Raw genomic sequence first — 9,852 nt, 5'->3', positions numbered from 1 at the left:
AGAAAAAACAACAGGGAGGAAGAAGAGGGATGCTCATAGGACCCTGAGAGGAAGGGAGGAGGACATGCCTTGATTGGCTCACCGGCTGACAGTCTGGATGAGCCAAATAGTAGGATAGCAGGCAGAGGTGCCGTTACAAAATGACTAGAATGTAAGTGTGTGTTAGGCTGTGAATGAGGGTAGATGGATGTAACAATCTACATCTTAGGGACAGTATACAGTCATAATTAAGCAGAGAAAGCTTTCAGTGAGTGAGGAGTTAAAGCTAGGTATACCTGTTTAAGTACAGTTTAGATGTTGGTGCAATATAAGTGTGCAACTCGTGTTTTACAATACAAGTGTTCAACTCGTGTTTTAAAAACCATGGAGTATCATTTTAAATCTCTGTGAAAAAACGTGAACAATCTAAAAATTCCTAGAAGACTAGAGGGTGTAATATACCAATTTTCAGGGCAATTCAAGCAACTTTGGTTAGGATAAAATCGATTTGGGTCTGAACCAAACTTAAAAAAAATTGGCTACCCTAAACCAACCCGAATCTCAAAAGGTTAGCACATCTCTATTAAATACTATAGTAAAAGCTCTATGAGAGTGCTTTCGGGGCATCACTACTAGAGCTACAGATGCCTGAAAGGACCATACAAAGCAACGCATTTCAGAAATAATTATTTCCTTTGTCGGGGATACTCCATGGCTCTCTAGCTTGTCCCTTATCTACTCCTTCATTAAACCTGGATTAACCTCTTGTGTGCTTTCTTTTTCTACTCCATACATGTTCACGGCAATTATCATTTCTCTTCTTCTTGACAGGTTTTCTATTATTTAAAGTCAAATAATTCTACTTCCGAATTCAAACCTATTAGGGCTAGGGGATTTGGGTTAAAGATCTGCTTCTTTTCGGCTTTACCAGGTCTTGTAAGGAGTTTAAGAAATAAAGGGAACCATGTTTTGATATGGATGCCTTGTACCTTTCTTTTTTGTGTGTTTTTCAGGTTATAATGGTTCTGGGGAATTGGAGTTAGCGTGAACTTCAATAATAATTAAGTGGGGTCCATTTGAGGTAGTTATGTCTGCTGAGCAATCCTTTCCATTTGGCCGAATGCACACGGCCGTGTTCCGCGGCCGAGAGCGGTCCGTGGTATGCCGGGCTGGATTCCTGTTCAGAGCCGGAGCGCACGGCGTCATTGGTTGCTATGATGCCGTGCGCTTCATGCCGCCGCTGGACTACAGTAATACACTATACAAGTGTATTACTGTAGTCCAGCGGCGGCATGAAGCGCATGGCATCATAGCAACCAATGACGCCGTATGCTCCTGCTCTGAACAGGAATCCAGCCCGGCGTATCACGGACCGTTCTCGCCCGCGGGACACGGCCGTGTGCATTCAGCCTTAAACTGACATAAACCTTGATCAAACTCCTAGGTGTGCATTTTCACTACAGATATGAGCATAACCTTAAAATGTTAATACTGTGAATTTTGGATTCTTTGATGATGGTAGAGTATAATGAGTAGAGATGAGTGAATCGAATCCAACGGATAAATGCAATTCACCGCAAAGCCGAAATTTCCTCGTGCTTCGTGGTGGCAAATCGATTTAAAAACAAACAAACAAACAAAATAATCATACTTATGTACCTCCTCCAAATGCTCGCAATGGGCTGGCCAGCGCCATCTTGATTGAAGATCTCAGCCGAAATCCCGTGTGTGGTGACGTATGATGGCGGCCGCCAGCCCGTCATGATAAAATGAAGGCTGTAAGTATGATTTATTTATTTTTTTATGTTAATTTTACACTGTATTATTACACTCAGATGCCACAATCATGTATAGTATGAATGCAGCATCTGAGGGGTACAATGATGGGGGATGCTATCGCAGCTCCCTGTCATTGCACCCCCTAATTTCAAAAAAATGTGCTTGGTTATAAAGTATTTCCTCATGAAGCGAAGATTTTTGTAAAATTTTGTTGAAGCAGCCGAATTAAATTTTTTAAAACTTCACTCATCTCTAATAATGAGCAAAACATCTATTTATGACTCAAAAATGGGAAATTACTTTCTCACTCTATAGTCTGCAAATCCAAGTCAATAAAAAAAAAATGACGTTTATTGCTTACTTAAAACTTTTCAGCATATATTCCTTACATTATTAGATGCCAAAAGGTCGATGTAGTGAACTTTGTCCTCCAGGAACCAGAAAGATTCTCGGGGAAGGATATCACATCTGCTGCTATGACTGCGTCCCATGCTCAGAAGGAGAGTTTACAAATGTTACGGGTAAAATACTATATTTATAAAATACTGTAAACTGATGTTTTTTTTAATACTAGTCACATCATATACCCAGCTGTTTTTAGGCTACATTCACATCTGTGCTTTTCCTTTCTGGTATTGAGTAGTGTTGATCACGAATATTCAAATTTCAAATTTTTATCGCGAATATAGGTACTTCGAAAATTTGCGAATATTTCGAATATAGCTATATATATTTGTAATTTCGAATATTCGAATTTATCCGATTTTTTTTTCCGATTTTTTTTCCGATATTATTTTTTTTTTAAATCAGTACACATGATCCCTTCCTGCTTCTAGCTTGTGGGTTAATAAGAAGGCTGCAATATAGGAGTAGTAGTGTTTGCTTATTTTGCTCTATATTAATTTTTTCGAATATTCGCTATATTGCTATATATTCTTGTTTTAGAATATTACAGATATTTGAAAAAACCAAGTTATAGCAATATAGTGAATATCCCCCAAAATCGAATATAGAGCAATTTAGCTAATATAGTGCTATAATCTTCTTTGTCTAATAGTTGTAAGTTTAAAAATGTGCAATAAAAATTCGAATTACGAAAATTTGCATATTACACAATCATTACCTTGGCGATTTTTTGAGAGAAAAAAATCGCGAATTTTCGAATATTCGACGAATATTCTAAAAAATATTCGCGAAATATTCGCGAAATATCGCGAATTCGAATATGACCCCTGCCGCTCATCACTAGTATTGAGATCCGTCATAGGACAATACCTCAATACCAGAGGAAAAAGCTTCAGTTTTGTCCCTATTCACTGTCCATGCTGACAAACCTGAACTGAACGGGATGCACCACAATGCATTCCATTCTGTTTGTTTGTGTTCCCATGCCAGAAAGAGAAATGCTATTTTAGAGATAATACAACCGGATCGGTTCAGAACCTAGTTCTACTGCTTCATGAGCCCTCTATTGTTCTCCATTTCCAGGCCTTCTAAACACAGAAAATATGGACACTATCTTCTGGTATATCTCAGCTGGTCCATACACCAGAATCTGAAAGATACACCAGCTCGGAACAGGCATAGGTTTAAGGCATTACTTGTGCCAGCTTTATAGATCCACTGATGCCTGCCCTTTCCTGCCCAGACATCTTCTACCCCGACTACTGTACTTCTAACAACAAGTGTAGAGCGTGTCCGAGAAAAGGCAGAAAGTTGCAGTCTTTTGCTACACTAAAATGTGCAACTTCTTGACACAATAACCTTCCTGACAGTCGGTGTATGGTACATGTCAGCCAGCATGAGTAATACATTCACTGTAAAGTAATGTAAGATATGCTGCACTTTTTTTTTCAATTATCTGTATGTGACAGGGTTTATTCCGTCCTGACTAGAGATGAGAGAGTTAATTTGTAGGAAATGATTCATTCATCATAAACCTTGAGAAGTGAGGGTCTCCTCCAACTGCTCCAGAGTCTCCTCCCACTGCTCCAGAGTCTCCTCCCACTGCTCCAGAGTCTCCTCCCTCCCTTTTGATTGACATGTGCTGGACATCTTGTCTGACTCTGTCAATCAAGGGTCTGCACAGCTGTTTCTGCTGTTACTACCAGAGCAGTGACTGCGCATGTGCCCCTCACTTCTAAACCCATCATCAGGTATCTGCTGTATTATACAGGTGGCACCTGGGATCTATGGAGCAAGCTCCTCATGTTAGCCTGCTATATACATCCCCGCCCCTTTAACAGTGACCTTCACAGTCGCCTTCCGCCTTAACAGTAACATCCACAGTGCCCTCCCCTTTAACAGTGACCTCCACAACGGCCGCCCCTTTATTAGTGACCTCCACAGTACCCTGTCTCGTTAACAGTGATTTCCACAATAACCCGCCCCCTTATCAGTGACATCTACAGAGCTCTGTTCCCTTAAAATGTGACCTCCACAACACCCCACCCCCTTAACAGTGACCTCTACAGCAACCCGCCCCTTAACACTGACCTCCATGGCGAACCGTCCCCTTAAGTGTGACCTCCACAGCAGCCTGCCCCTAGGGTGGGCAGACTCCCTGTCCTCCGTCCAACACAGGGCATGGATGAACGCAGGGATGTCCTTTCGAACAGCTCACTCTAAGAAAGCAGCACTGTGCAGTCTGAGCTTGAGCTGCAGGGAGAAAGTCACTGTCCCTCACACCCCTGCAGCTTATTTTTTTCAATCCCTGTTGGTTGCGGAATGGGAGGGGGCATGGCCTAACTGGATTAGGGGCGTGGCTTAGTGGGACCTGGGGGCAAAGTTTTTAAGTCTGTCTTTTGTGGGTGGCCTAAATGGCCACCCTACCTGCCCCCTGAACTGTGAACTCCACAGCACTCCACTCCCTTAATAGTGTCATCCACAACGCTCTGCCCCTTTAAATCTGACCTACAACAGAGAAGGAAAATAGCTGGGTTGTTATGGAAACCTGGTGAAAAACTGTATGTATGTGGAGACTAAGGGCCTGTGAGCTTCTATTGGCTGATAAGGGACATGTGACCGTGTGTATGGCAGTTGGGATATGAAGAGAAAGACCTGCAGGCTTCTATTGGCTAAAGTAGGTCATGTGATGTGCCAAATTTTCATTTTTTGGCAATATTTCAGAAACGGTACGTCCTAAACCTAAAACCTTCCCGGACACCTGATGTACCTGTGTGCCAAATTTTGTGATTGTAAATGTGACAGTGCGGATTTCTGTAGCGGACTTACACACACACACACACACATACACACTCAGCTTTATATATTAGATATTGAGCAGTTCTGTCACAAAGGGTTAACTGTTTTTCTAACTGTGTGACTTTCACTTTCTGCCAGCCATCTAATAAACCTTTTATCTGAACTAATAAGAGGTGATAAACACTTATTTCAACCACATTCTTATAAGTAAGATAAGAACTGAGCTATAATGAGTATTTATAATATCAGAGAGCAAAGATAAGGAGCCCATCAGCTCCTCAACTGACGGAACAGAGAGAAAATCCAGAGTTTGCTACTAGAACACCTCTATGTACAGAAAAAAGTTATATTTTTTTTAAATTAAAGACCAATTGAAAAAAAAAAATGATTTTTAGCTCAAAGTACAATGCAATAATAAAAATAAATTGCCTCCAAAGTTGTACAGTACACAGCCTTTAAAAAAAAATTTGGGTGGAGATTGCATTCAGTGCTACAAAATATACAGGAGAATACAGCATCACTCACCAAATTACATCCAGTGATATCTCCTCTGAAGTAGATCTTTCCTCATCTTCTCCATTGGAAGCAGACCACCTTGACAACTTATTTGAGTCACATCCCGCCTCTGCAGGGTTTTGAACACTACATCTTAGAGTCCTCACTTTTTCATCACCCCCCCCCCCCCTTCCTGGTGCTCCAACATAGTTATCGTGCTGCCCCCAATACTGTGCCACCCAATACTATACTGCAAGAAAAGTCACTTCAATAATAATAATGCCCCTATAGTGCCCTAGCAATAATAATGCCAAAGTTGTGCAGTCCCATGTAAATTACATCATTCTCCTCCCTCCAACATGCAGTCCCATGTAAATAACATTACTCCCCTCTCCCCAGCCCCCTCTAACATACAGCCCCAACCTCCACAAAGCCCATGTTACATTGTTGTCTGGCCAGAACTTGGGGCCCAGACTCATTGGCAGTAGTGAAGTCTGGCCACTACTCTAACGGTTAATGACTGGCGGGTCAGTGAGATTGTCATGTGACAATAGGGGCAGCATTCAGTCATTTTCTACCTTTAGCTTGGGTGCTGCTGCTGATCAGTTGTTCTGGGACAGCGGCACCCATTCCTCTTGGTGGAGTGATGCACCCTGTGACAGTACATAAAGTAAAGTACTTTGTGCGCTGTCATCAGGGGCAGATTAAGGGTATCATGGGCCCCAAGCTGAAGTGTGGGCCCCCCTCTAGCCCAGTACATAAAAGTGGTGAGACATATCTGTGTCAGCTATGATCTAATACAGTTGCAAGAAAAAGTATGTGAACCCTTTGGAATGATATGGATATATGCACAAATTGGTCATAAAATGTGATCTGATCTTCATCTAAGTCACAACAATAGACAATCACAGTCTGCTTAAACTAATAACACACAAAGAATCAAATGTTACCATGTTTTTTTTTAACACACCATGTAAACATTCACAGTGCAGGTGGAAAAAGTATGTGAACCCCTAGACTAATGACATCTCCAAGAGCTGATTGGAGTGAAGTGTCACCCAACTGGAGTCCAATCAATGAGATGAGATTGGAGGCGTTGGTTACAGCTGCCCAGCCCTATAAAAAACACACACCAGTTCTGGGTTTGCTTTTCGCAAGAAGCATTGCCTGATGTGTATGATGCCTCGCACAAAAGAGCTCTCAGAAGACCTACGATTAAGAATTGTTGACTTGCATAAAGCTGGAAAGGGTTATAAAAGTATCTCCAAAAGCCTTGCTGTTCATCAGTCCACGGTAAGACAAATTGTCTATGAATGGAGAAAGTTCAGCACTGCTGCTACGCTCCCTAGGAATGGCCATCCTGTAAAGATGACTGCAAGAGCACAGCGCAGACTGCACAATGAGGTGAAGAAGAATCCTAGAGTGTCAGCTAAAGACTTACAAAAGTCTCTGGCATATGCTAACATCCCTGTTAGCGAATCTATAATACGTAAAACACTATACAAGAATGTATTTCATGGGAGGATACCACAGAGGAAACCACTGCTGTCCCAAAAAAACATTGATGCATGTTTACAGTTTGCACAAGAGCACCTGGATGTTCCACAGCAGTACTGGCAAAATATTCTGTGGACAGATGAAAACAAAGTTGAGTTGTTTGGAAGAAACACACAACACTATGTGTGGAGAAAAAGAGGCACAGCACACCAACATCAAAACCTCATCCCAACTGTGAAGTATGGTGGTGGGGCATCATGGTTTGGGGCTGCTTTGCTGCATCAGGGCCTGGATGGATTGCTATCAACCAAGGGAAAAATAATTCCCAAGTTTATCAAGACATTTTGCAGGAGAACTTAAGGCCATCTGTCCACCATGTGAAGCTCAACAGAAGATGGATGTTGCAACAGGACAACGACCCAAAGCTTAGAAGTAAATCAACAACAGAATGGCTTAAACAGAAGAAAATACGCCTTCTGGAGTGGCCCAGTCAGAGTCCTGACCTCAACCCGATTGAGATGATGTGGCATGACCTCAAGAAAGAGATTCACACCAGACATCCCAAGAATATTGCTGAACTGAAACAGTTCTATAAAGAGGAATGGTCAAGAATTACTCCTGACCGTTGTGCACGTCTGATCTGCAACTACAGGAAACGTTTGGTTGAAGTTATTGCTGCCAAAGGAGGTTCAACCAGTTATTAAATCCAAGGGTTCACATACTTTTTCCACCTGCACTGTGAATGTTTACATGGTGTGTTTAATAAAAACATGGTAACATTTAATTCTTTGTGTGTTATTAGTTTAAGCAGACTGTGATTGTCTATTGTTGTGACTGAGATGAAGATCAGATCACATTTTATGACCAATTTGTACGGAAATCCATAACATTCCAAAGGGTTCACATACTTTTTCTTGCAACTGTAGGTACATAATAATTAATGAATTATTCTTTGGCAGTTTTTTTTTTTTTAGATACAACCAGACATTCCTTATTAATACATAGATGCTCCATTCTATGCTGATTGAGGCATGTAAGGCATATACAGTAATCTAAAGTAGGAGGTTGTCTTTATTTCACCCATGTCCACATTAGAATGGTTGTGGCAGATGATCTATAAGACTAACAGAGTACAGCCAGGGGAGGGCTGGGAAAGGGGACAGGGAGGCAATTGCCCCCCAGGCCGCCCTAAAGCATGGCCACTGGGCAGTCTTTAACGTCTTTAAATTCCTCAGGGCCGCACCGCCGATCACCACAGGTGGCGCGGCCCTGGTTCTAGTTGCCAGCAGCGGTGGGGGCGCAGCAGGAGATGAGCGCTTCCATTGTGGAAGCGCTCATCTCCATATTCATCTGTATCAACGTCCTCAGGACAGCGATACAGATGAACGGTGCTGCGAAAGGGGAGGGAGATGCGTCTTCCTTTCCTGTTCTTCTGATAGGCCGCAGGCCCTAATGCCTGCAGCCTATCAGAGGCCGACTCAGGCGGTGCGATGACATCATTATCATCTCACCGCCTGAGCCGGGCAGCACACAGAGAGGGGACACGGGCCAGAAGAGGCCTGCATCACATCACTGCTGATGGAGGTAAGTATTAGTATTTTTTGTTTTTTTCTTTGCGGGAGGAGCTGACATTTCTTACAGACCCATTTTTTTGGGGGTGGCACTCTGGGGGCATTTATTTCTTGCCCTTTTTTGGGGGGGCACTATGGGGGCATTTCTTACTGGCACATTATGGGGGTGCACCATGGGGAAGAGGCGCACTATGGGGCATCTGGGGGCTCTAAAGGGGCTTTTTTTATTGGCACATTAATGGGGCACTATAGGGCATCTTTGGGGAAGTGAGGGCTCTAAAGGGTCCTTTTTTTATTGGCACATTATGGGGGCACTATGGCATCTGGTGGCACATTATGGGAGGCATTTTAGGGGAGAGCGGCACTATGTGGCATTATTTAGGGGTACTACTGGGGGAGTAGTGCACTATTGGGGCATCTGGTGGCATTAAGAAGGGGCATTTTTTTTACTGGCATAATGAGGGGGACACTATGGGGAAGGGGGAGAGGAGCACTATGAGGGCATTTACTGGGCACTATATAGGGGTATTTTATACTGGCATACATTATGGGGACATTAGCTCAACTGTGGGCACTAAGCGGAAGTATATCATGTACTGTCATATTATAGGGAGACTTATTACTACTAGGAGGTATTATGCGGAGCTTTACTACTACTGGGGGGCTATGAGGAACATGATTACTAGTATGGGCACTATAGTGGCATTATTACTACTAAGTGTGCTCTGGCAGAGAATTATTTCTATTGGTGGGATTTTGGGGAGCACTGTTACTTTGGGGGGAACCCTGGCACAGTACCAGCTTAGCACAATTATTTTTGGGGGACATTATCTTTATGCTATTAGTGTCTGGGCGCAGTTATTTTTTAGAGCACTGTGTGCCAAAATTTGTTGAAGGAGGTACTATCTGTGTGGCAGTAGTATTTCCAGGGGTACTGTTTCTGCAGTATAGTATTGGGGGCACAGCGGGCACAGTATTGGGGGCACTATCTGTGTGGCAATAGTATTTCCAGGGGGACTGTTTCTGCAGTATAGTATTGGGGGTGGCAGGAAAGGGTGTTCAGAAGATGATGGAAATGTGGGAAACTAATGTCTGTTTGTCAATCTCTGCAGAGACGGGAGATGGCTGAAAAATCATCATGGCGGTCTGGTCTGAATGGAGAAGATGAGGAAAGAGAACGTCTACAACAAAGGTGACATCACTGGACGTAAGAGCTATGTAGGAGAGGAGATGCTCCGGCTCCTCCCTCTACCATTTGTAGGAGGAGGATTCAGAGCTGGGTGAGGACGGCCAAAGGGGGCAGCAGGCCACGGGCGGGTGGCAGATG

The sequence above is a fragment of the Bufo gargarizans genome, chromosome 1 (assembly GCF_014858855.1).
Source record: "Bufo gargarizans isolate SCDJY-AF-19 chromosome 1, ASM1485885v1, whole genome shotgun sequence".
NCBI classification, from domain to species: Eukaryota; Metazoa; Chordata; class Amphibia; order Anura; family Bufonidae; genus Bufo; species Bufo gargarizans.
The sequence above is the reverse complement of the archived record's forward strand: the minus strand, read 5'-3'. Positions refer to the sequence as shown.